The sequence below is a fragment of the Phyllobates terribilis genome, unplaced genomic scaffold (genome assembly GCF_046119375.1).
Source record: "Phyllobates terribilis strain yellow unplaced genomic scaffold, ASM4611937v1 Scaffold_2__4_contigs__length_985480577, whole genome shotgun sequence".
NCBI classification, from domain to species: Eukaryota; Metazoa; Chordata; class Amphibia; order Anura; family Dendrobatidae; genus Phyllobates; species Phyllobates terribilis.
The window spans coordinates 794,613,294-794,639,333 of NW_027362762.1; the positions used below are offsets into that span (position 1 = coordinate 794,613,294).

The 26,040-nt window shown below is 46.2% G+C and overlaps 1 protein-coding gene across 10 annotated transcripts in view; it reads left to right on the plus strand.

Annotated features, from left to right (window-relative positions):
* The window catches only part of CDKL5 (cyclin dependent kinase like 5), a 407,568-nt gene that overhangs the window by 72,935 nt on the left and 308,593 nt on the right, over positions 1-26,040 (plus strand). For all 10 annotated transcript variants that reach the window (XM_073667428.1, XM_073667416.1, XM_073667414.1 and 7 more), the window contains one exon: positions 21,200-21,240. The gene's annotated coding sequence lies outside the window, so the exon portion shown is untranslated. The remainder of the gene's footprint in view (positions 1-21,199; positions 21,241-26,040) is intronic.

Below are 26,040 nucleotides of genomic sequence, written 5' to 3' on the forward strand. Positions count from 1 at the left end.
GCAAAGCAAGGGATGAATCCTACATCAGCTGTAATGTCGCTGTAAGTGATAGGGTTCTTATGCTGTTATGGTGATCCTTATGGTCCTATATTATCTCCCCTAGAAGCCATGCTAGTGAAGGATAGCTGTTTTATCTGGTGTAGGATGTATATGCCTGATTACAGACCTCTGTATACCTCCGTAACGCAGCGCCCCATATAGAACTATAAGTGCTGTAATACATTCATGGGCATTATCACTTTCACAACAGTGAATTTGAATGTACGGAACTTAAACTCAGTCTCTACTCATCTCTACTACTTATAAGGGTACGTAGGGGACTTAGTCCCTATAAAAATCATACATGTAGAATAGCTTTTAGTGAATTAGGTGACCTAAAATAAAAATTATTTAATATGCAAATGAGGGGGCTTCAAGGCACCCCTTGCTTGGTCAAGGGCACAGTGCACTATTACACCCCTTCAATTTGCATGTAGGACCTCATATCTTGATTGACAGCTCTCAAGCGAGAACACACTGCTTGAACTCTGCAGCTGTGGCACCCCAGGGGTCTGGTTTCCACAGTAATAACAATATTATGTCTGAGAGCAGGTGGGAGGTCTCTTGGTCAGGAATCCTATGCATGCCACACCTCCTGCCCAGTCCTGGGAGGGGAAGAACTTCCCCTATATAAACCTAGGGCTGAGGCAGGGTTAGGGAGTAGAGAAGAAGTAGAGACAGAGAAGCAGATATAGGAAAAGAACATCAGGAGCTCTGTGGGAGCAGTGCTACAAGGAGTCAGGGGCTGGCAGCTGCAGAGCTCGCCCTGACTGAGAAGTTATCACCGGACCCTGAGTCCGAGGCTGTGGGGACTAACTCCTATCCAGCAGCAGAAACCGATCGGCAGGGGATTGCAGGTCCTCTGGCCCAGAAACCCGAAGGCACGGTCACACGCGTGGGACCAGCACCGCCGTCGTGGAGCGGAAGCTACTAGAAGGCCCCGAGTCACCGGCCATATGGGTGAGCACCACACGGTACACTCAGGGACGTGGGCTACTTATACCCGCCTCTAGCAAGGTAGCCGGAAGAGTATCGTTAGTTTGGGAGGCCTACAACTCCGCCTGGCCAGGGGAGATCCCATCTGCTCAAGGACTGACCAGGCCCCAATCGCTAGCCAGTACTCCGGGAGGGTCTATCTTTGTCACCAGTAAAGACCCTGAACTACACCGTACCGTCTCCGAGTGGTTCCTGCTACCCCCATCATCCACGTCGGCTGCCCTGAGGCCATACCCCTCCCGTTGGGGGTTATACTATCACGCTGCACAATCCTACCACCGGCCTCAGCGGTCTGCCCTGCAGCAGCAGCTCCTTAGCTGTACTCAACGGGTGGCGTAGTCGTCCAACATCTACCGCTAATACAGCGCCACTTAGTCTGACTCCCTGGGCACGGACCGGATCACCGCCACGAGACTACAACCCTCAAGAGATCCGGCTCCGGGTAAGCTCCCACGTGCGCAACGCAGCGCGAAACAGGCCCAGGGGCGCGTCAACTTTTGGCGTAGTCGGCGGGATCTCGTGCCCGCAACCACCAGGTACTGCGTGCCTGAAAAAGACTGTTCAAACTTACCAGTGGTGAAGATTCCCGCCATCCGTGGAGGTTTCCCGCCATCCGGCGCCATCTTCTACCTTCTTCCCGCCATCCGCGAAGTTTTCCCGCCATCCGGCGCCATCTTCTGCCTTCTTCCCGCCATCCGTGGAGTTTTCCCGCCGTTGGACGCCATCTTGAAGACGCCGTGCGGGAAGAAGAGGGGCGTGGACTCCGAAAGCGCACGAGAACTGAAGCCCCGCCTCACGTCCGGACGTTGCGTAAGGTCCTGGAAGGAGCCCAGCAGACGCCGACGTCACAGGAGCGCGACGGAAGGTCCTCAACCCTGACGATCCACTGCGGAGCCGCGGCCTACGGAAGAGGATCATCGCAAGGTAGGCCACGGTCCACTAGGGGGGAGGAAGATGTCGGATACGGAGGAGAGCTTCACTGCCTCAACCCCCGCCAGCGCCACCGCTGCTGCAGTCATGCCTTTCACCATGCCCTATATCCCGGGAGCGGCCTGGCTACCCCAGTACTCAGGGGAGTCCCATACCCTGCATGACTTTAGAGAAAAGCTGGATAGCCTCTTCCAGGTGTATCCCCTCACAGAAGAGCAAAAAGTGAGCATCCTGGTGGCCCAATTAACCGGGGCAGCCCAAAGGGTGGTAAAGTCCTGGCCACCTGGGGGTGGAGGACTGTTGCAGGGATACTAACCCGGCTGAGGGACACCTTTGATACCCGCACCTCAGCCGAGATCAAGCTTAGATTCTACGGGTGCAAGCAGCGAGCACACGAGAGTATAAGGGACTATGCCCTGAACCTACAAGAGGCACTGAGAGCCATTAAGCAGACCGACCCTGACGGCGTGGGAGACGAGGACAGGCTGTTGACTGAACAATTTATAGAGGGTTTATATTGCAATGCCCACCGAACCCAGTTGCGGGCAATGGCCTTACAGGACCCTCATCTGGGATTTGCACAGTTCAAGGACAGAGCCATCCGGGTGCTCCGAGAACCGGCACCAGGTGGCGTTGTGACCCACAGACGCCCCACTACCACTTACCACCAGGAGGCGGCGCCCTTGTCGGCAGGGCCTGTGGGAGCTGATGCGCAGGCTTTGAACAATGACCCAGCTCCAGACCTGCACCATCAGGTCCAAGAGCTAGCTAAAAGCGTTGCCGCGCTAACCCGAACTGTGCAGTCTTTACAGGTTTCCACTCCAGGGAAGATCCAGCTGGCATCCGGACCGGAGGACATCCCGTGGCATCGACCAAGGAGGACCCCACCGGCCAGAGGAAGACCCAGCGACCGATACAACGAGGACGGACAACCCATCTGCCGCCGCTGCAATCAACCCGGACATATGGCAAGGTACTGTCCTTTAAACTGGCACAACCTGGGGTAGAGGGCCAACCCCCAGGAAAAAGATCACCAGGCCCATCGAACTGGCGCGACAAATATGTGGGAGGACGTCCAGTCTTACCCGTGGTACTGGATGGCATTCCTATGAGTGCCCTACTGGACACCGGGTCACAGGTCACCACCATCCCGTACGTGCTCTTCAAGCAGTACTGGAATGACTCGGATATCACCCGCTACCCTGACGACGACTTGAGTATCATCGCCAGCAATGGTCAGCCCGTGTCACAGATTGGATTTAAAGAGGTGACCATTAAAATCGGTAGAGTCGAACTGGCAGCACAGGGACTGATCATTGTAGACATTGACAAACACGAGAGTCACCCAAAGATAACTCTAGGAACTAATGTAATTGAAAATTGTCTTGCAGAGGTGATTTTCCTTTTACAGCAGGTTGCCAAGAACGCCAGCTCCGGCCAGCAGCGAGTGCTCCAGAAAGAGATCCGGGCACTGATGCGACGGCAACAGATAGAACTCTCCGGTGGTGAGATTGGTAGCGTAAGAATGTGTGACCCTTTCCCTATTGCCATGCCCCCAAAAAGTGAAATGTTGATTTGGTGCCGGGCAGCTATTGGTCTGAGAGGTAGAGATTACCAGGCAATGGTAGAACCAGTTTACTCAGACAGTAGGCCCACCATTTTGACAGCACGGGGGGTGGTCAATGTACGCCATGGGAGGGTGCCCGTTCGCATAATAAATATCGGGAAGAGGGAAGTGTACCTGCCCCGGTATGCCACGCTAGCCAAATTGTATACCATCAATCAAAATTCCATACAGTCCGTAGAACCCTTGCCTCCATCTTCCCCGGAGGAAAGTAACGACTCTAAGGAAACAATGGAGGACTGGTGTCAGCAACTACATTTGGGTACTGACTCCACTCCCTCACACCAGAGACAGGGAGTCTATCGGGTGGTTCAAGAGTACGAGAGAGTGTTTAGTAAACACCCGTTAGACTTCGGGCGAGTCAAGGGGGTGGAACACCAAATCCCCACGGGAGACCATCCTCCCATAAAAGAGAGGTATCGACCCGTACCCCCTGCACACTACCAACATGCCAAGGGGATGCTTAGGGACATGAAGGAGGCTGGGGTGATCAGGGATAGCTGTAGCCCATGGGCAGCTCCACTAGTCTTAGTCAAAAAGAAAGACAACACCATGAGGATGTGTGTAGATTACCGGAAAATCAACCGTATCACACACAAGGATGCGTACCCCTTACCAAGGATAGAGGAGTCTTTGGCTGCTTTAAGATCTGCTAACTTCTTCTCTACCTTGGATCTCACTAGCGGGTACTGGCAGGTTCCTGTAGCAGAGGCGGACCGGGAGAAGACCGCATTCACCACCCCGATGGGACTTAGCGAGTTTACCTGCATGCCGTTCGGACTCTGTAACGCACCAGGAACCTTTCAACGATTAATGGAGTGCTGTCTGGGCCACAAAAACTTCGAGACGGTCCTGTTGTACCTGGACGATGTCATCGTATATTCCAAGACTTATGAGGACCACCTGAAACACCTGGCGGAAGTGTTCGAAGCTCTGGCAAACTACGGCCTAAAGGTAAAACCCTCCAAGTGTCACCTCCTAAAACCAAAGGTGCAGTACCTGGGACACGTGGTGAGCGCTGACGGAGTGGCTCCCGACCCTGATAAGATCACCGCAATTAAGGAATGGCCAAGTCCCTCCAGTGTAAAGGAAGTGCGGCAGTTCCTCGGGTTGGTAGGCTATTACCGCAGATTCATCCCCGGTTTCACCAAAAAGGCAGCTCCTATGCAGGACCTCCTGATAGGCCAGTCCCGGAAGGCCAAGAACCAGAAGCCGCCCTTCAAATTGGAGAAGTTAGAAGAAGAGTCCTTCCGCCAGCTGAAGATGGCCCTCACGGGGGATGAAATCCTGGCGTACCCTGATTACAGCCAGCCCTTTATCCTCTACACCGACGCAAGTAACATCGGGCTAAGAGCCGTACTGTCCCAGATCCAGCAGGGGAAAGAACGAGTAATCGCTTACGCCAGTCGAAAACTGCGACCCACCGAAAGAAACCCTGAGAATTACAGCTCATTTAAGCTAGAGTTCCTGGCAGTGGTGTGGGCAGTCACCGAACGCTTTAAGCACTACCTCGCTTCTTCCCGGTTCACCGTGTACACAGATAACAACCCGTTGACACACCTGGACACGGCAAGACTCGGTGCCCTAGAGCAGAGATGGATGGCCCGTCTGTCCAACTACGAGTTCACAATCAAATACCGGGCAGGACGCTCCAATACCAACGCGGACGCCCTGTCCAGGATGCCAAACCTACCGGACGTAGGAGAAGATCCAGAGGGACTGGAAGAAGTCGAACTCCCCGCGTTCCACCGTCATGGGACTATCCAGTATTCCCATCGGGTAAGGAGTAAGCAAGCCGCTACGTTTAACCCCTTGCCTCACTACAACTGGGAGGAAACGCAAGACAGTGACCCTGCCGTCCGACTGGTGAAGGAGATGCTGACTCGGCCAGAGGCTCGCCTTGACCCAGACGCTCCGGAGGAAGCCAAACAACTGTGGGCTGAGAAGAGTCGACTGTTCCTTTACAAGGGGAAGTTGTGCCGCAGAATGGTTAACTCCCGGACGCACAAACTAATCTGGCAAGTAGTGGTGCCACGAAGAGACGCAGCCATGGTGATGGAGGCATACCACGACGGGGCTGGACACTTCGGATGGAAGAAGCTGGAGTTCCTGCTGCGCGGGCGGTTCCACTGGGTAGGCATGAGGGGAACCATCGAGAGGTGGTGCAGAGACTGTGGCCCGTGCAACCTAAGAAGGAAGGACCGTGCCAGCCAGAAGACCCCCCTTCAGTCCATCGTCACCAAGCAGCCGTTGGAACTGGTAGCCTTGGATCATGTAAAACTGACCCCAAGCAGAAGTGGCTACGTCTACGCGTTAACCATTGTGGATCACTACTCCCGGTTCTTGGTTGTCGTCCCCGTCAAGGACTTAACAGCTCAAACAGCAGCTAGAGCCTTCCAGCAGCATTTCTGCCGTCCACACGGGTACCCGGACCAAGTGTTGACAGACCAGGGACCTGCCTTTGAAGCGGAGGTCTTCCAAGAATTCTGCACTCTGTATGGCTGCCGGAAGATAAGGACGACACCCTATCATCCGCAAACTAATGGACTTTGTGAGAAAATGAACCAGGTGGTGATAGATCTTCTGAAAACATTGCCCCTGGAAGAACGCAGTCTGTGGTCTGAGAAGCTGCCCGACCTGGTGGACCTATACAACTACATCCCTGTAGGTTCCACCAACTGTACCCCGGCTTACCTAATGAGGGCAAGGCCTGGTAAGCTACCTGTTGACCTGGAGATGGGAGTCCTGACACCCGAGGACACTTCACCAGAAGCAGACTGGGACACAGAGAGGCAGCAGCAGTACCGGAAAGTACAGGAGAGCGTGGAGCGAAGTCTCTGTCTCGCTAGGGAAAGACAAGAGAAAACTTACAACCAGTATGCTCCCGCTGTTCCCCTGGTACCCGGAGAGCAGGTCTTGAAGAGGAAGAGACGGCTCCACAAGTTGGACGACCAGTGGGAGAAGGACCCGTACACCGTACTGCCCTCAAGCCACGACAACCCAAAGGTTTGTACCATCAGTAAAGACGGAGGGGAAACCACAGCCATTGTATCCCGGGATCACCTGAAGAAGTGTCCCGAACAGCTACGGAACCCAGAATGAGAGCAAGAAGACCCTCGACCCGTAGAGGAAAGGGAAGATATGGTTAGTACTGTGCTCGGAGACTTCCCTCGGTCCTGGACTCAAGTCAATGGTGCAGTTGTGGTACCCGTCCTCACGTTCCTCCAACCAGCATCCCGAATGCCTACGGAGCAACAGGTAGAGCTGGAAGAGCAGCCGGTCCAGGAGGCAGCAGACTCCACACAAGCAGAACAGAAGGATCAACCCTCTGCTCATAGTGAGCCTGCCGTACCCCTAGTGAGCCAAAGAGCCCGTAGACAGCTGCCCAGTTTACCCTTGACAGCTCCTACACCCTGTAGTTCAGGGCCAGACAGTCAGCTCCGTAGGTCCACTAGGGCCACTAGAGGCCAGTTACCCGCACGTTGGAGGATTTGAAGTGTTTAAATTGTTTTATTTGTGGTCACCTGTCTGTTACTTGTAAATAATTATGTGTTTCTAGTTATTTTTAGGAGTCCTTGGTGGATTTACCGGGAATCCTTGTACAATTGGTTGGAGCGTAACCTAGGAATGGACTAAAGACTGTTAAGGACTCGGGGCAGGACAGACCCCTACCTGGTTACGTCTCCCTGTTTTGGTGAAATGGACACCTTGCTTTTCTTCAAAACTGCACCCGGTTGCGGACATGCCGTGACCATCCTAATGTCTTTCTTTATTGTACTGTTTCTGTTTTTACTTGTTATGTTTTACAAAAATGTGTTTAGTCCCGGAGTACTAAAATTCACTAGGGGGGAATGTGGCACCCCAGGGGTCTGGTTTCCACAGTAATAACAATATTATGTCTGAGAGCAGGTGGGAGGTCTCTTGGTCAGGAATCCTATGCATGCCACACCTCCTGCCCAGTCCTGGGAGGGGAAGAACTTCCCCTATATAAACCTAGGGCTGAGGCAGGGTTAGGGAGTAGAGAAGAAGTAGAGACAGAGAAGCAGATATAGGAAAAGAACATCAGGAGCTCTGTGGGAGCAGTGCTACAAGGAGTCAGGGGCTGGCAGCTGCAGAGCTCGCCCTGACTGAGAAGTTATCACCGGACCCGGAGTCCGAGGCTGTGGGGACTAACTCCTATCCAGCAGCAGAAACCGACCGGCAGGGGATTGCAGGTCCTCTGGCCCAGAAACCCGAAGGCACGGTCACACGCGTGGGACCAGCACCGCCGTCGTGGAGCGGAAGCTACTAGAAGGCCCCGAGTCACCGGCCATACGGGTGAGCACCACACGATACACTCAGGGACGTGGGCTACTTATACCCGCCTCTAGCAAGGTAGCCGGAAGAGTATCGTTAGTTTGGGAGGCCTACAACTCCGCCTGGCCAGGGGAGATCCCATCTGCTCAAGGACTGACCAGGCCCCAATCGCTAGCCAGTACTCCGGGAGGGTCTATCTTTGTCACCAGTAAAGACCCTGAACTACACCGTACCGTCTCCGAGTGGTTCCTGCTACCCCCATCATCCACGTCGGCTGCCCTGAGGCCATACCCCTCCCGTTGGGGGTTATACTATCACGCTGCACAATCCTACCACCGGCCTCAGCGGTCTGCCCTGCAGCAGCAGCTCCTTAGCTGTACTCAACGAGTGGCGTAGTCGTCCAACATCTACCGCTAATACAGCGCCACTTAGTCTGACTCCCTGGGCACGGACCGGATCACCGCCACGAGACTACAACCCTCAAGAGATCCGGCTCCGGGTAAGCTCCCACGTGCGCAACGCAGCGCGAAACAGGCCCAGGGGCGCGTCACAGCCACACTCACGTAGTGTTATTGCTGGCTCTCATCGCTCATGTCTGCCGCCGCTGCTTGGTGCTGTACTGCAGACAAGAGCCAACCCTGAGAGCTGGCAGTAGCCCGAAGTCACTAAGCTATAGAACAGGTATGATTTTATAGGTGCTAAGTCCCCAAAATACCTGTTTAAGTGATTTACATAGAATTTTGGGGGTGACAGACTCCCTTAAACCATATAGATTCATATACAGTGCCTACAAGTAGTATTCAACCCCCTGCAGATTTAGCTGGTTGACACATGCGGAATTAATTTGGCATTGTGACATTTGTACTGTAGATCAGCCTGGAAGTGGGAAATGCACTGCAGCAAATTTTTTATTTTTTTTTTTTTTAAACGTTAAAAGTTAATTCAGAGTGTCATTTATTATTCAACCCCTCAAACCGCAAGAATTCTGTTTGGTCCCCCTAAAGTATTAAGAAGTAGTTCAGGCACCAAGAATAATGAGCTTCACATGTGTGGATTAAAGATCTCTTTTGCCAGCCTTTTCTGACTATTTAAGACCCTCCCCAAATTTGTGAACAGCACTCAGACATTGTCAACATGGGAAAGACAAAGGAGCATTCCAAGGCCATCAGAGACAAGATCGTGGAGGGTCACAAGGCTGGCAAGGGGTACAAAACCCTTTCCAAGGAGTTGGGCCTACCTGTCTCCACTGTTGGGAGCATCATCCGTAAGTGGAAGGCTTATGGAACTACTGTTAGCCTTCCACGGCCTGGACAGCCTTTGAAAGTGTCCTCCCGTGCCGAGTCCAGGCTTGTCCGAAGAGTCAAGGCTAACCCAAGGACAACAAGGAAGGAGCTCCAGGAAGATCTCATGGCAGTGGGGACATTGGTTTCAGTCAATACCATAAGTAACGTACTCCACCGCAATGGTCTCCGTTCCAGACGAGCCTGTATGGTACCTTTACTTTCAAAGCGTCATGTCAAGGCTCGTCTACAGTTTGCTCATGATCACTTGGAGGACTCTGAGACAGACTGGTTCAAGGTTCTATGGTCTGATGAGACCAAGATCGAGATCTTTGGTGCCAACCACACACGTGACGTTTGGAGACTGGATGGCACTGCATACGACCCCAAGAATACCATCCCTACAGTCAAGCATGGTGGTGGCAGCATCATGCTGTGGGGCTGTTTCTCAGCCAAGGGGCCTGGCCATCTGGTCCGCATCCATGGGAAGATGGATAGCACGGCCTACCTGGAGATTTTGGCCAAGAACCTCCGCTCCTCCATCAAGGATCTTAAGATGGGTCGTAATTTCATCTTCCAACGAGACAACGACCCAAAGCACACAGCCAAGAAAACCAAGGCCTGGTTCAAGAGGGAAAAAGTCAAGGTGTTGGAGTGGCCTAGTCAGTCTCCTGACCTTAACCCAATTGAAAACTTGTGGAAGGAGCTCAAGAATAAAGTCCACATGAGACACCCAAAGAACCTAGATAACTTGGAGAAGATCTGCATGGAGGAGTGGGCCAAGATAACTCCACAGACCTGTGCCGGCCTGTTCAGGTCTTATAAAAGACGATTATTAGCTGTAATTGCAAACAATGGTTATTCCACAAAATATTAAACATAGGGGTTGTATAATAATTGACCCACACTTTTATGTTTAAAATTTAATAAAATTCAACTGAGCAACATAACTTTTTGGTTTGTAAGATTTATGCTTCTGTTCATAAAACCTACTCTCGTTTGCAGTTTGAAGGCTCTAACTCATTTGCATCTTATCAAACCAGCTAAATCTGCAGGGGGTTGAATACTACTTGTAGGCACTGTAGCTGTAACCCCCATTTTTCTGCTTTTTTACGTTTGCATTAGTATTTATTTTATACTTGTAATGTCATTTCCTATTTGTGCCGGACATGAATGTATCTCAGACATTTTGAAGTTCCATTTAATGTGCATTAAATAAAAGCAACTTGGAATGTAATGTATTAGGCTTTTATTGGGGTGAATTCAGTATTGTGGCTGACATTGCTTGGCATATTGACTATGACTGGGAAGGTCATTAGCCATGCTCCAAGATCACAACCTCTTCATGTACTGTGTTGTATCCGAGCAGTGCTCACAACCTCTCATACGAAGATGCTCAAGCATGAATTGAATTATGTGCTGGTTTCAATTTACTTGATGTACAGTGCTATAGGGCTTCTGCTATTCTTACTCGCTTATTATGCACAATGGATGGACACAGCTCATCTCCAGCTACTGCTGCCCTAAATTCATAGTTGACAGCCATATATAACACAAGGGTTTAGTCTGCTGCAGTTTTTCTACAGTCTGTTATTATTAACATAAAACTCAGGAAATATAAATTCTTTATCTGTAGTCTTATATCAAGTTCTTAAATCTTCTTCTGCCATTACACAGTCAGGTATGCCCTGCAGTTGTACCACTGAGTGACAGCCCCGGTCACGGTATGCCCTAACCACAAAAGATGGTGCTGGTGGGCTTTGTCTGGTTGCATGCTATCTCTATAGTACACTGTGTGCAGAATTATTAGGCAAGTTGTATTTTAGAGGATTATTTTTATTATTGATCAACAACTATGTTCTCAATCAACCCAAAAGACTCAAATATCCAAGCTTAATATTTTTGGAAGTTGGAGTAGGGTTTTTTTTAGATTTGGCTATCTTAGGAGGATATCTGTTTGTGCAGGTAACTATTACTGTGCAGAATTATTAGGCAACTTAATAAAAGCCAAATATAATTCCATCTCACTTGTTTATTTTCACCAGGTAAACCAATATCAGTGCACAAAATTTAGAAATAAACATTTCTGACATGCAAAAGCAAAAAACAAAAAAAAAGGTGATCAATATAGCCACCTTTATTTATGATGACACTCAACAGCCTTCCATCCATAGATTCTGTCAGTTGCTTGATCTGTTTTCGATCAACATTGCGTGAAGTAGCCACCACAGCCTCCCAGACACTGTTCCGAGAGGTGTACTGTTTTCCCTCCCTGTAGATCTCACATTTTATGATGGACCACAGGTTCTCTATGGGGTTCAGATCAGGTGAACAAGATGGCCATGTCATTATTTTTTCTTCTTTTAGACCTTTACTGGCCAGCCACACTGTGGAGTAGTTGGATGCATGAGATGGAGCATTGTCCTGCATGAAAATCATGTTTTTCTTGAACGATACCGACTTCTTCCTGTACCACTGCTTGAAGAAGTTGTCTTCCAGAAACTGGCAGTAGGTCTGGGAGTTGAGCTTCACTCCATCCTCAACCCGAAAAGGTCCCACAAGTTCATCTTTGATGATACCAGCCCATACCAGTACCCCACCTCCACCTTGCTGGCATCTGAGTCGGAGTGGAGCTCTCTGCCCTTTACTGATCCAGACTTTGGCCCATCCATCTGCCCCATCAAGAGTCACTCTCATTTCATCAGTCCATAAAACCTTTGAAAAATCAGTCTTAAGATATTTCTTGGCCCATTCTTGACGTTTTATCTTATGTTTCTTGTCCAAAGGTGGTTATTTTTCAGCCTTCCTTACCTTGGCCATGTCCCTGAGTATCGCACACCTTGTGCTTTTTGATACTCCAGTAACGTTGCAGCTCGGAAATATGGCAAAACTTGTGGCGAGTGGCATCTTGGCAGCTTCACGCTTGATTTTCCTCAATTCATGGGCAGTTATTTTGCGCCTTTTTTGGCCAACACGCTTCTTGCGACCCTGTTGGCTATTTGCCATGAAATGCTTGATTGTTCGGTGATCACGCTTCAAAAGTTTGGACATTTCAAGACTACTGCATCCCTCTGCAAGACATCTCACAATTTTGGACTTTTCAGAGCCCGTCAAATCTCTCTTCTGACCCATTTTGCCAAAGGAAAGCAGCTGCTCTTTTAATTAACCGGACTGGCACAACGTTGTGTGCGTCACAGTGCAATTGACGCGCCCCCAGGGGCCGGTGGCTGATCACTGGGGTTAACACGGTGGCTGGCACAGAGCGGTCAGTGCACAAAAGGGAATACCGATTATTAGCTAATGTTCAAAGAGTTCGTGACGCCACCTGTGGTGTCTGGTGAGGATCACCAGCGCTGCAACAGTCCTCTGAGGCAGATGTCAGGGCAGCTAAGGATGGTACGGCTCCCCACAGGCAGAGCGGGCCTCAGGAAAGTGTAAAAATAGATGGAATGGTGCGCTGGGCGTTGTAGTGCGGTGAGGATTAATGGCGCCGGTGAAGAAACAGACAGAGGCTGTTCGATGCAGCCGTCCAAGGTTTTACTTACAGTTCTTAGGCAATTCACAAGTGCACTTTACAGGTGAAGGCCTCCCTCGTCGCGCTGCGTTCACCAGGCAGGGGTTCAGTCCTTCTTCAAGCAGCTTAGGAATGCCTGGCGGAACTCCACTTTCTCGTGTTCCTACTTTGACCGTCTTCACACTTGGTCCTTCTCACCGCTGTCCTACGCTGCCCACTCTCAATCCCGCTCGGGTATGCTGAAGTCCTTCCTGTACGTCGGATCCGGGACCAACCTGATCCCCTGGGGATTGGAATGAAGCAACCGATCCCTCCTGACACCTGGCAGGAGCGAGGCGTACGGGTGCCTTCCTGCGCGCGCCGTACCCCCTGGGATCCTCTTGTAGAACGGAGCCTACTCCTTGCTCCCCTCCGAGGCCTCTATCCTGGGCCCTAACTTGTGGAGCAGAGCTCTGGCTGAGCCTCTGCTCCCGGACTGTTCCTTTGAACAGCCCTCACAACACTCCACCTCTTGCTCTACCTCCTGAACTAAGATGTCTTCCTTTTATATCTACTGTATCAGTGCTTCCTCCACCCACACCTACTATTGGTTCCCCCTAACTTTGGGTTCCCCCCTACTCCAGCCAGTGTCAGGGCTCAGCAGCTACGCTCTGCATGTTGCCCTTCCATCCGGCCTGGTGCAGTGTGGTGTTGCATGCAGGTGTTTGGGGTTCCATGCAGCACTCCCATCTTACCTGAGAGAAGGGAGACACCACACCTCAGGATGAGGTGCAGTACCCCTGTGGCGACTGAACCCTCAGGGGCGCCACACAATGATGACGCCAGGCCAGCCCAGCTAATCAAAGGAGGAGCTATGGATGCTATCAGGTAAGAGGCAAATTCGGATGTCTCCCACTCAGCGGTCACATAGTACTGACCTGGCTGCTAAGATAAAAAGTGAACAACCTACTACTCCATTCACATAGGGAACTTTGGTACCCCCATTCTCATGATCAGTGGGGATCCTAGTAGTTGGATTCCATTGATCAAATATTTATCACCTATCCTAAGTATAAGTGATAAATATTGTTTATTAGACAACCCTTTTGACTACCAGGTACAAAGATTTCTGTGATCCTGGCTGTTTTGTGTTGTATACTACTGCTTTCCTTCCACTAGTGGATTGTGTAGGAGTGGCCGTCTGATCACCTTGACTTTGGTGTAATACTAGTATCTCAAGGTGACTACCAAAGGACCTTGATATACTATTACGTTGATGTACCAGATAGATTGGAAGTATTAGTTCATGAACAGGCTGTATATTTGCTGGTAATTTTTTATTTTTGCTATGACTGCTTCATGATTTTATTGTTAGAACCCTCCTGTTAGTTTTTCCATCTTGTGTTTTGCAGTCACGTGACCACCTGCCTTTATATTCCAGCTCACACAATTTGCTACACAAATTGATTAGTAAAAATGAAAAAGTGAAAAAGAAAACACTTTTTCATTTTTACTAATCAATTTGTGAAGCACCTGGGGGTTCCAAGTGCTCACTATGCATCTAGATAGGTGCCTTGGGGGGTCTAGTTTCCAAAATGGGGTTACTTGTGGGGGAGCTCCAATGTTTGGGCACACAGGGGCTCTCCAAACGCAACATGGCGTCCGCTAATTATTCAAGCAAATTTTACAATCAAAAAGTCAAATGGCGCTCCTTCCCTTCCGAGCCCTGCCGTGCGCCCAAACAGTGTTTTTTTCCCCACATATGGGGTATCTGCGTGCTCAGGGGAAATTGCACAACAAATTTTAGGGTCCATTTTTTCTTGTTACCCCTGTGAAAATAAAAAAAATTGGGTCTAAAGTAACATTTTTGTGAAAAAAGTTAAATGTTCATTTTTTTCTTCCACATTCCAAAAATTCCTGTGAAGCACCTGAAGGGTTAATAAACTTATTGAATGTGGTTTTGAGCACCTTGAGGGGTGCAGTTTTTAGAATGGTGTCTCTTTTGGGTATTTTCTGTCATAAAGACCTCTCATAGTGACTTCAAATTTGATGTGGTTCCTAAAAAATGGTTTTGTAAATTTTGTTGGAAAAATGAGAAATCGCTGGTCAACTTTTAACCCTTATAGCTCCCTAACAAAAAAAAATTTTGGTTCCAAAATTGTGCTGATGTAAAGTAGACATGTGGGAAATGTTATTTATTAACTATTTTGTGTGACATATCTCTCTGGTTTTAAAGGGCATAAAAATTCAAATTTTGAAAATTGCAAAATTTTCAAAATTTTCGCCAAATTTACATTTTTTCACAAATAAACGCAAGTGATATCGAAGAAATTTTACCACAATCATGAAGTACAAGATGTCACGAAAAAACATTCTCAGAATCAGGGGGATCCGTTGAAGCGTTCCAGAGTAATTACCTCATAAAGTGACAGTGGTCAGAATTGTAAAAATTGGCCTGGTCATTAACGTGCAAACCACCCTCGGGGGTTAAGGGGTTAAGTAAAGGGAAAAAAAAGGTCAGGTACGCCCGTATTGCTTGTTTACGCTCTGCAGGAATATTTATTTCTGGGAGTACTACTTTGCAGGAAAAGTTGATTTGAATTTCGGGTATTTGTGGATTGTGGTTCAACACTTAATGTGATTGATAAAGGGTTTTTGGAAAAACTTAAATTGAAATCCAAACCTTTGTCAGCACCTATTTCTGTGATTGCAATTGATAACACTCCCTTGAAATGTATTACTCACAAGGTTGCTGCATTTCCTGTCACTATCAATGGAGTTCACCAAGAAAGTTTGGACTTGGTTGTATTAGATAATTTACCCTCTCCGGTAGTTTTAGGTTTGCCTTGGTTAAAACTGCACAATCCTTTGCTGGACTGGTCTACTAATGTGATTAAGTCTTGGAGTCCGAAGTGCTATGATAAGTGTTGTAACGGTCGCATTGCGGCTGTGGAAAAAAGGGGAATTACCTGTACCTATTCAAGATTTTTGGAGGGTTTTTTCAGAGGAGGAGTCGCAAGTTTTACCTCCTCATAGGGATTATGATTGCGCCATTGAGTTTGTTCCGGGTGCTACTCTTCCCAAGAGTCACTTGTTTAATCTGACTATCCCTGAAAGAAAGGCCTTGGAGGAGTACATACAGACTAGCCTGGCTGCTGGTCACATTAGACCTTCTAAGTTGCCTCTGGCAGTTGGATTTTTCTTTGTTAAAAAAAAGGACGGCGGTTTATGTCCATGTCTGGATTTTCGTGAAATTAATAAGATTACCGTACGCAATTCCTACCCATTACCATTAATTCCTGACTTGTTTAACCAGTTGGTGGGGGCCAACTGGTTCTCTAAAATTGATCTCCGGGGGGCATACAATTTGTTACGAGTGAAGGAGGGTGATGAATGGAAAACTGCCTTTAACACTCCAGTAGGTCATTTTGAGAATCTGGTGATGCCCTTTGGTCTTACCAATGCACCTGCATTTTTTCAGAACCTTATTAATGACATCCTGAGACCTTTGATTGGTAAGAATGTGGTTGTGTATTTGGATGACATTTTGATTTATTCACCAGATCTAGAGTCCCATTGGCAGAGTGTACGTGAAGTTTTGCAGTTATTGAGTGATAATTCACTCTTTGCTAAGCTGGAGAAATGTGAGTTCGCTGTGCAGAAAATTAGTTTTTTGGGCTACATTGTCTCCAGCAAGGGCTTTGAGATGGACCCGGTGTCGGTTCGGGCTGTGCAGGAATGGCCTAGGCCTATTGGTTTGAAATCTATACAGAGATTTTTGGGTTTTGCCAATTATTACAGGAAATTCATTAAGAATTTTTCTGTAATTGTTACGTTTCTGACTGATCTCACCAGGAAAGGTGCAAATACGGTCCAGTGGACTACTGAGGCCATTGAAGCATTTGAGTATCTCAAAGAAAGGTTCAGTTCTGCCCCTATCCTTATGCAGCCTGGTGAGACCAAGCCTTTTTTGGTCGAGGTCGATGCTTCATCGGTGGGGGTCAGAGCTGTTTTGTCTCAGGAGAACAAGGATGGAATACATCCTTGTGCCTTCTTTTCAAAAAATTTTCGGAAACCCACCTGAATTAGGATGTTGGAAATCGGGAGTTGCTGGCTATTAAACTCGCATTTGAACATTGGCGTCATTTTTTGGAAGGCGCTACATTTCCTATTCAGGTTTTCACAGATCATAGGAATTTGATCTATCTGGATGCTGCCAAGTGCTTGAATGCCCGTCAAGCTAGGTGGACACTTTTTTTTTCTCGGTTTCATTTTTCTGTTGCCTATATCCCTGGTACTAAGAATGTTAAAGCCGATGCTTTATCTCGCAGCTTCTCTCCTACGGTCGGTGCCGAGGAGTAGAAGAGCATTTTACAGAAAGGAGTTGTGGTGGCGGCTTTGGACTCCTTTTTGGAGAATGGGATTCTGAAAGCTCAAGATGATGTTCCATCTAACACTCCCCATGGGAGGTTGTTCGTGCCTAGAGCCTTTAGGAGAGATTTGTTTGTGGAGTGTCATGAGTCTCGGTTGGCAGGTCATCCAAGAATTTCGGAGACTAGGAGACTTATCAGTCGCAGTTTTTGTTGGCCTGGATGGCAGAAGGAAGTCATCAAGTGGGTGCGTCAATGTACTGTGTGTGCTAGGTCAAAGGCTTCACATACTCCTGCTGAGGGGTTGCTTTGCCCTCTGGAGGTTCCTAGTGCGCCTTGGACGCATCTCACAATGGATTTTATTACTGATCTTCCTGTGTCCGAGGGTTTTACTGTGATCTGGGTGGTCGTGGACCGTTTTAGTCAAATGTGTCATTTGGTTCCATTCATGAAGTTGCCCTGCGCCAAGACAGTCGCTAAGGCGATTGTCAAGCTTCATGGCATTCCCACGGATATTGTTTCTGATAGAGGACCTCAGTTTGTGGCTCTTTTGGTGTGTTTTTTGTGACAGGTTGGGAGTCCATTTGTCATTTTCGTCTAGGTATCATCCTGAGTCTAATGGACAGACAGAAATAAAGTACCAGGATGTAGAACAGTTTTTGCATTGTTTTGTGGTGGACAATCAAGAGGTGTGCCCCCCCCCCCCCGAGGAAGCAAAGACGTGAAACGCGCGTAGGGGTGCTGGGCAGTGTGGAACCTTTTACTATGGCTTATGGTCTGTATCTGGATGCCTGATTATAGCAATCCTTTTATACATACATGATTAATGGTGGATATTTGATTGCTGTATACATCTATGTAGTGTCTTATTAATATTTGATTCAAGAGATGTATAACTACTTTCTGTATTCCTGTGAGAATATGATGTTGTTCATGTAATGATATACTTTGGAATACTGCATGCACGTCTATAATGCCTTAATGCTGATTAGAGAAACCTATAGTCACCCTTTATATAAATATTTCTTGTAAATCACTTACTATGCATACAATTAAAAGTATCTGAATTGAGAGATGTGTACTTATTTCCTGTATCCCTGAAAGAATATGATGCTATTCACCCTGCATATAATGTTATATCAGAGTACTACTTATGAAAAGCTCTCTGACATTTGATTGGAGAGAAGTGTACTCATTCCCTGTACCTTTAAAGGGATATACCAGTATTATCCTTGTATTGGCATTCACCACTATCTATATGCCTTAAGGATATTTGTAAACCACACTGCCCAGAACTTTTTATTGGTGTTTTTATGGGTGGAGATGACATTTTATAAAGGTTTTCTGTGTGCTGTGTTTAATAAAGTATCTAAACTAACTTATATGATTACTCTATGTAATTTCTAAAGATATAACGAAGGGAGATTTAATAGACGCTTTTGACTTACTTGGGTAACTCCTTGAATATAACCTATCGATCTATATATTCAATTTTTGCTAATTAATCAAGAGGTGTGGTCTGAGTTTCTGCCTCTCACAGAATTTGCTCTTAACAATCATACATCCTCCTCTGCTGGGTGTTCTCCTTTTTTTTTTGTACTGGGAGACATCCGTCTTTTGGTTCGTTCTCCAAATTGGGGTCGGCGGTGCCGGAGGAGGTGAATTTTCTGGTGATTTGGAGAGAGTTTGGACTAATTTACGTTGCAACCTTCAAGAGGCTAACAAGAAGTCCAAGAAGTATTTTGACAGGAAACGTAAGGAGGTTTTGTTTACTGTGGGTGACATGAATCATAGAATGGTAGAGTTGGAAGGGACCTCCTGGGTCATCTGGTCCAACCCCCTGCTCAAAGCAGGATTCACTAAATCATCTCAGACAGATGTCTGTCCAGCCTCTGTTTGAAGACGTCCATTGAAGGGGAACTCACCACCTCTCGTGGCCGCCAGTTCCACTCATTGATCACCCTAACTGTCAAAAAGTTTTTTCTAATATCTAATCTGTGTCTCCTCCCATTTAGTTTCATCCCATTGCTTCTAGTCTTTCCTTGTGCAAATGAGAATAAAGATGATCCTTCTACAATGTGACAGCCCTTGACATATTTGTAGACAGCTATTAAGTCTCCTCTCAGTCTTCTTTTTTGCAAGCCAAACATTCCCAAATCCTGCAACCGTTCCTCATAGGACATGGTTTGCAGACCAGTCACCATTCTGGTCGCTCTTCTCTGAACTTGCTCCAGTTTGTCTATGTCTTTTTTAAAATGTGGTGCCCAAAACTGTACACAGTATTCCAGATGAGGTCTGACTAAAGAGGAGTAAAGACCGATAATGACTTCACGTGATCTAGACTGTATGCTTCTGTTAATACATCCCAGAATTGTATTTGCCTTTTTTGCTGCTGCATCACACTGTTGACTCATGTTCAGTCTATGATTTATTAGTATACCTAAGTCTTTTTCACATGTACTGTTGCTTAGCTCTATTCCTCCCATTCTGGATATGCTTTTTTCATTTTTATTGCCCAGATGTAGTACTTTGCATTTTTCCCTGTTAAAAACCATTCTGTTGGTTGCTGCCCACTGCTCCAGTTTATTTAGGTCTTTTTGAATCCTCTCTCTCTCTTCTCTAGTATTAGCTATCCCTCCTAGCTTTGTGTCATCAGCAAATTTAATCAGTTTACCCTCAATTCCTTCATCTAAATCATTGATAAAGATGTTTTGGTTGTCCTCAAAGAACCTGCGGTTGAGGATTCCCTCTAAAAAAAAACTGGGTCCTAAGTTTGTGGGTCCATTTAAAGTGCTTCAGGTTGTTAACCCGTTTGCGGTTAGGTTGGATATCCCTACTTCCTGGAAGATTAATCCTGTGTTTCATGTTTCCTTGTTGAAAAAGGCTGATGTGTCAGATAGGGACGCCACTGTCACAGTTCCTCCTGTGGTGGAAGGCCGCAAATATGAAATTTCACGTATCCTGAATTCTAGATGGCATAGAGGGAGATTACAGTATCTTGTCTCCTGGAAGGGTTTCGGTCCCGAAGATAACTCCTGGGTAAGGGTGGATTATGTCTCTGCTCCTAGGCTTGTTAGAGCTTTCCACAAGAGGTTTCCAGATAGGCCTGGGTCTGGAGGATCTGGAGGATCCTCATAAAAGAGGGGGTACTGTTAGAACCCTCCTGTTTGTTTTTCCATCTTGTGTTTTGCGGTCATGTGACCACCTGCCTTTATATTCCAGCTCCACCCTTCTGGCTGTGCTGGACTTCAGTGTTTGATTGTTTCTCTAGCCAGGTGCTTCTGTGCCTTTCTCTGTCAGTTGTCTTGGTCCTTCTGGGACCTCTAGTACCTTTTTGTCAGTTTGCCTTTTTGTGTTCTGCAACAACTTCTCTGTTTAAGAGGTGTCCCATTTTTGTGCCAGTCCTTAGTTCTTTTAGGGACCCCTCCCCTTATGCTATAGGTCTTCATTCAGACTAGCCGAGGACTTAGGCGGGTCTGTTCGCTAGGAACAGGCAGCCCGCTACATCATAGGGGTTCAGCTTAGTCTTACTGTAGGGACAGCTTTCCCCTATCTTTCCTTAGTACTTGTTGCAGATCATAACATTTATTTATTATACTTTACAGAAGAAATGGCGATGATAATGAATTTTGGTTTCTCATACCGCTGCACATTCTTACTGATTGTCATCATGATAGATTAAGCTCTCTCCTAAACTGAACAATCTCAATAATGGTCATCCTGAAACCTTTATCTATCTCATAGGGCTGCACCAAGTGGATGGTCTTTGCTGGTCATTTGTTTTCAAGCAGTGTCATCCCATGGACATGCGGGTAGTAACGACAGTACAGCTAGTCTAAGGGGTAAAGTTTCTCCTTGTGGAAAGCACCGAGTTGGCATATGGGGACTTATAGGACATGCAATGCTCCTCTGGGAATGCTATATGCAGAAAGAGTCTTTTTGCTGTGTTTTGAAAGAAGAAACTGAGTAGAAACTCAAAATTTATTAGGAGTTGAAGTGTTATAAAAAAAATAATTCTCATTTACCCTATTTTTAAAAAACATTAGTACCTGAAAATGTTAATTTATTTTTTGGCATATTTCTGGAATACTTTTATTTGATTTGACTTATATGCATCTTATTCACAGTCCATGAATTATAAATGCTGATTGGTACTATTTTTACCCTACAGGTGCAGCCAACATGGTGTTTTAAGACTCATAACTGAATTGGGTAAGTGGATTGTATTTTAATTTTCTTTCCTTTATCTTCCTCTAATCCGATTTAATCTAGCCTAAATGCATTTTATATACATTTGATGTAGGTTAAATTCAGGACTTATTGCATTTCTAACTATGTACACCCGATATATACAAAAGAGTACACATGGATCCCATTTTCAATCAGCAGTACATGTACCCTAGCCTAGCGGAGATACTGAGCAGAAGGCAAGGCATTAACCCCTTCACCCCCAGGCCATTTTCCGTTTTTGCATTTTCATTTTTTGCTCCCCTTCTTCCCAGAGCTATAACTTTTTTTATTTTTCTGTCAATATGGCCATGTGAGGGCTTATTTTTTGCGGGACAACTTGTACTTATGAACGACACCGTTGGTTTTACCATATTGTGTACGGCACATGTCGGAAAGTGGTTGAGTTGCGAGCAAACATACGAAAGCTGGAAAGCAGAGCTAGTAGGAGCGCGGGAAGGTAACCGTGTTATTTGGTGTTTGGATGTCTGAAACAATGTTATAGGGGTCTATACATAACATGTGCCTGATGTTAGTATAAATTGGTGGGTCATATACAAATATATACACTGAACAAAAATATAAACACTGTTGATACTAAAATACTGAACACTTGTTTTTGCTCCCATTTTTCATGAGCTGAACTCAAAGATCTAAGTCTTTTTCTATGTACACAAATGACCTTTTTCTCTTAAATTTTGTTCACAAATTTGTCTAAATCTGTGGTAGGCTGTGTGCCCATGATGCGGGTTTAATGCGTTTCCGCAGGGGCATTTCTGCCGCGAAAACACATTAAAAGCGCTTGTTAAGTTGTCTGCCATGTTTCCCAATGATAATCCGCATGTGCTGTGCACATGCTGCGGAAATTTCCGCTGCGGAAAAATCCACAGCACAACTATTTCTTGTGCGTAATCGCGGTGAAATCGCCGCCATTGACTTGCATTGAACCGCATAACATCGCATGTATACATGTGCACATGCGGATGTTATGCGATTCAATGTGCGGTTGGTACCCGGGTCTGGAGAAGAGGAGACTCTCCTCCAATCTCGGGTACCATTAGTAAAAAAAAAGCGGTCGCGTGACCTTTCAGCTGACTAAATTACGTCACCGCAGGTCCTTTCAGAACACCGCAGGACTCTACCGGAGAGGAGACCGGGGGCCGCCGGAGAGGTAAGTATAATGGTTTTTTTTACGTTTTAATTCTTTTTTTTTTTTTTTTTTTTACTATTGATGCTGCATTTAAAGCAGCGTAAGTTGGTCACACAATATAAATCCATTCCAGTTGCATGGATTTATATAGTGTGACCAACTTGTCAAGCACTTTTCCAAGTGATGCTAAAATCGCTTGGAAAGCGCTTGAAAAAACGCATGCGGAAATGCATGCAAAAACGCTTAAACGCTTCTCCCTGGCAGAAAAAACACATGTAAGATCTGAATACATTTCTTCTGCCAAGGAGATGCAGAAATGCTCAGGAAAAATCTGCATCAATTCAGCATCGTGGGCACATAGCCTTAGTGAGCACTTTGCAGAGATAATCCATCCACCTCACAGGTGTGGCAGATCAAGATGCTGATTAGACAGCATGATTATTGCATAGGTGTGCCTTAGGCTGGTCACAATAAGAGGCCACTCTAAAATGTGCAATTATACACATTTGGGGAGGCCGGTTGAGGGAAGGGGTCAGGAAATTAGTCAGTATCTGGTATGACAACCATTTGCCTCTTGCCATAACACATATCCTTCGCATAGAGTTGATCAGGTTGTTGATGGTGGCCTGTGTCGGTCCACTCCTCTTGAATGGCTGCAGGGTTGCTGTTATTGGCAGGAACTTGAACACGCTGATGTATACTCCGATTCAGAGCATCCCAAACATGCTCAAATGGTGACATGTCCAGTGAGTATGCTGGCCATGCAAGAACTGGGATTTTTTCAGCTTCCAAGAATTGTGTACAGATCCTTGCAGCATGGGGCCGTGCATTATCATGCTGCAACATGGGGCCGTGCATTATCATGCTGCAACATGGGGCCGTGCATTATCATGCTGCAACATGGGGCCGTGCATTATCATGCTGCAACATGGGGCCGTGCATTATCATGCTGCAACATGGGGCCGTGCATTATCATGCTGCAACATGAGGTGATGGTCGTGGATGAATGGCTCAACAATGGGCCTCGGGATCTCATCACGGTATCTCTGTGCATTCACAATGACATCAATAAAATGCATCTGTGTTTGTTGTCCATAACACCTGCCTATACCATAATCCCACCGCCACCATGGGCCACTCGATTCCCAACGTTGACATCAGCAACCCACTCACCCACGCAACGCTATATATACACAGTCTGCCATGTGCCCTGTACAGTGAAAACCGGAATTCATCTTTGAAGAGAATATCTCTCCAACGTTGCTCTCCATGCAAGGCTGTGTCTTACTTTATTATCTGTAATCTGTTCAAGAACGGGTGTTGTTTATTTTATTTATTTCTGTATATTAAGCATTTACTTTGTCTTTTTTGTTTTCTTTCATGAAAGTGATTTGTGCAAAGTGAAAAACTGAAATGTATCAAATTTTTCTTCACAGGAATCATGCACTGAAAACTAGACAAATAAAAAGTCTAACATTTGGCAGTGCTGTATCCAGAATTTTTTATATTATTTATTTGACTTGTTTATACAATGCCATAACGCATTACAGACCTTGTTATCAGTATCCCCATTGGGGCTCACAATGTCTTTGGCGTGTAGGAGGAAACTCACGCAAACACATGGAGAACATACAAACTCCTTGCAGATGTTGTCCTTGGTGGGACTTGAACCCAGGACCCCAGCGCTGCAGTGCTAACCACTGAGCCACCATTATAATTTTTGAAACCAAGCAAACATAATATAACATGGGCCTAATGCTACAGATTAGCACTAAAATATTTGTGATTATATATATATATATATATATATATATATATATATATATATATATATATATATATATATATATATATATATATATATATATATATATATATATATATATATATATTTAAATAAATCACAACAAATCTGACACGTTGGTGCAGAATAAAGAAACACCAACAACAGTAAACAGTTGCAACGTATTGCTATTTAACCTTGTCTACTTCTCTATTCTATTTTAAATAGCACAAGATTGGCGTACGTGTTCTCTAATTGACCCAATTTGTTACTGAGTTTCCTACAGCACCACGTGCTTGTTGACACCATTGACCTCTTAATGTAGAGCCTTAGCAATCAGAAACACCCAATAAAAAATAAAAAAATAAAAAAGCTATTTTATTCAGCACTTTTCCACGATGTAACCAGTTTAACATGCTTAAACTGGTACACGGTCCTTTTTAACAGTCATGCTTCCTTATACATGTAGGACATCTTACTCCAGCCCTTCCACAATTAAGACTGGTGTGCAAAATGCAAATCCTAATGAATCGTAGCCGTAGCGTTATTTGTCTCATTTTTTAGGAATAGAAGAGGTTTTATTAGTTTCCTACTAGAGAGCCGAGGCTGTCCTACATTATACGTCCTGTCCGTGGGGATTCTTCTGCAGACTGACAAGCTATTGTAGTATCAGGTGCACCATTGTAACCTTTACATTTTAGAATTAATATATTCCTAATTTATAGCTAAATATAATAATAAAATAATAGACAGTGAATGGAGTGGTGGTCTTGCATGTGCACCACCTCTTCATTCACACAGGGGACATTTTTGTGTTCAAATGACTAAGAGCTGATCTGCAGTACCTAGGAGCAGCCACTATACAGTCTGTGGAGCTGTGCTGTTCCACTCTGTTCACTGTCTGCATCCGGCCACTGCTGGCGTTTATAACAGCTGAGTGGTGGGGTGCCTGGTATTAGCCCCCCACCAATGTAGTACTGATGACCTATCTTAAAGGGAAGCTGTGACCAGGATTTTGCTACCTCACCTGAGAGCAGCATAATGCAGGAAAAGGGACCCTGATTCCAGCAATGTATCACTTAGTTGACTGGGTGCAGCAGTTGTTTTTAGATATGGCATGTAGCAGAGCTAATCAGCTGTCATGTGCCCCTAACAGCTGCGGGTGGAGTCACGATCCACCCTCAGCTGTTAACATGTTAAACGTCGCTGTCAAACTCTGACAGTTGCATTTAACATACACGAGCCGGATGCGCGTCATAAGACCCGCCCATCGGCGCGCCCGTCATATGATCGTTGGCATGAGAACCCGGGGTCTGCAGGAGACCCCTGTGGTGGTTATAGCTGATCTGATATGATCGCCGCCCAGCGGTCGGCGTTCATAGCAGATGAGCATTTTTATTACACGTAGCAGGCCTGAAGCCCTGCTATGTGCAATCCAAGCGATCAGATGATCGCAGCTTCTAGTCTCTAGACTATTGAAGCAATTGAAAAGTAAAAAAAAAATAATAAAAAATAATGTATTTAAAAATATTAAAAAATATATAAAAGTTCAAATCACCCCCCTTTTCGCCTCATTCAAAATAAAACCATTAAAAAACACACATTTGGTATCGCCGGGTTCAGAATCACCCGATCTATCAATATAAAAAAAGAATTAATCTGATCGGTAAATGGCGTAACGAGAAAAAAAAATCAAAACGCCAGAATTTTTTTTTTTTTTGGTCGCCACAACATTGCATTAAAATACAGTAACAGGCTATCAAAACATCGTATCTACCCCAAAATGGTATCAATAAAAACGTCAGCTCAGCACAAAAAAATAAGCTTTCACCCGGCCCCAGATCACGAAAAA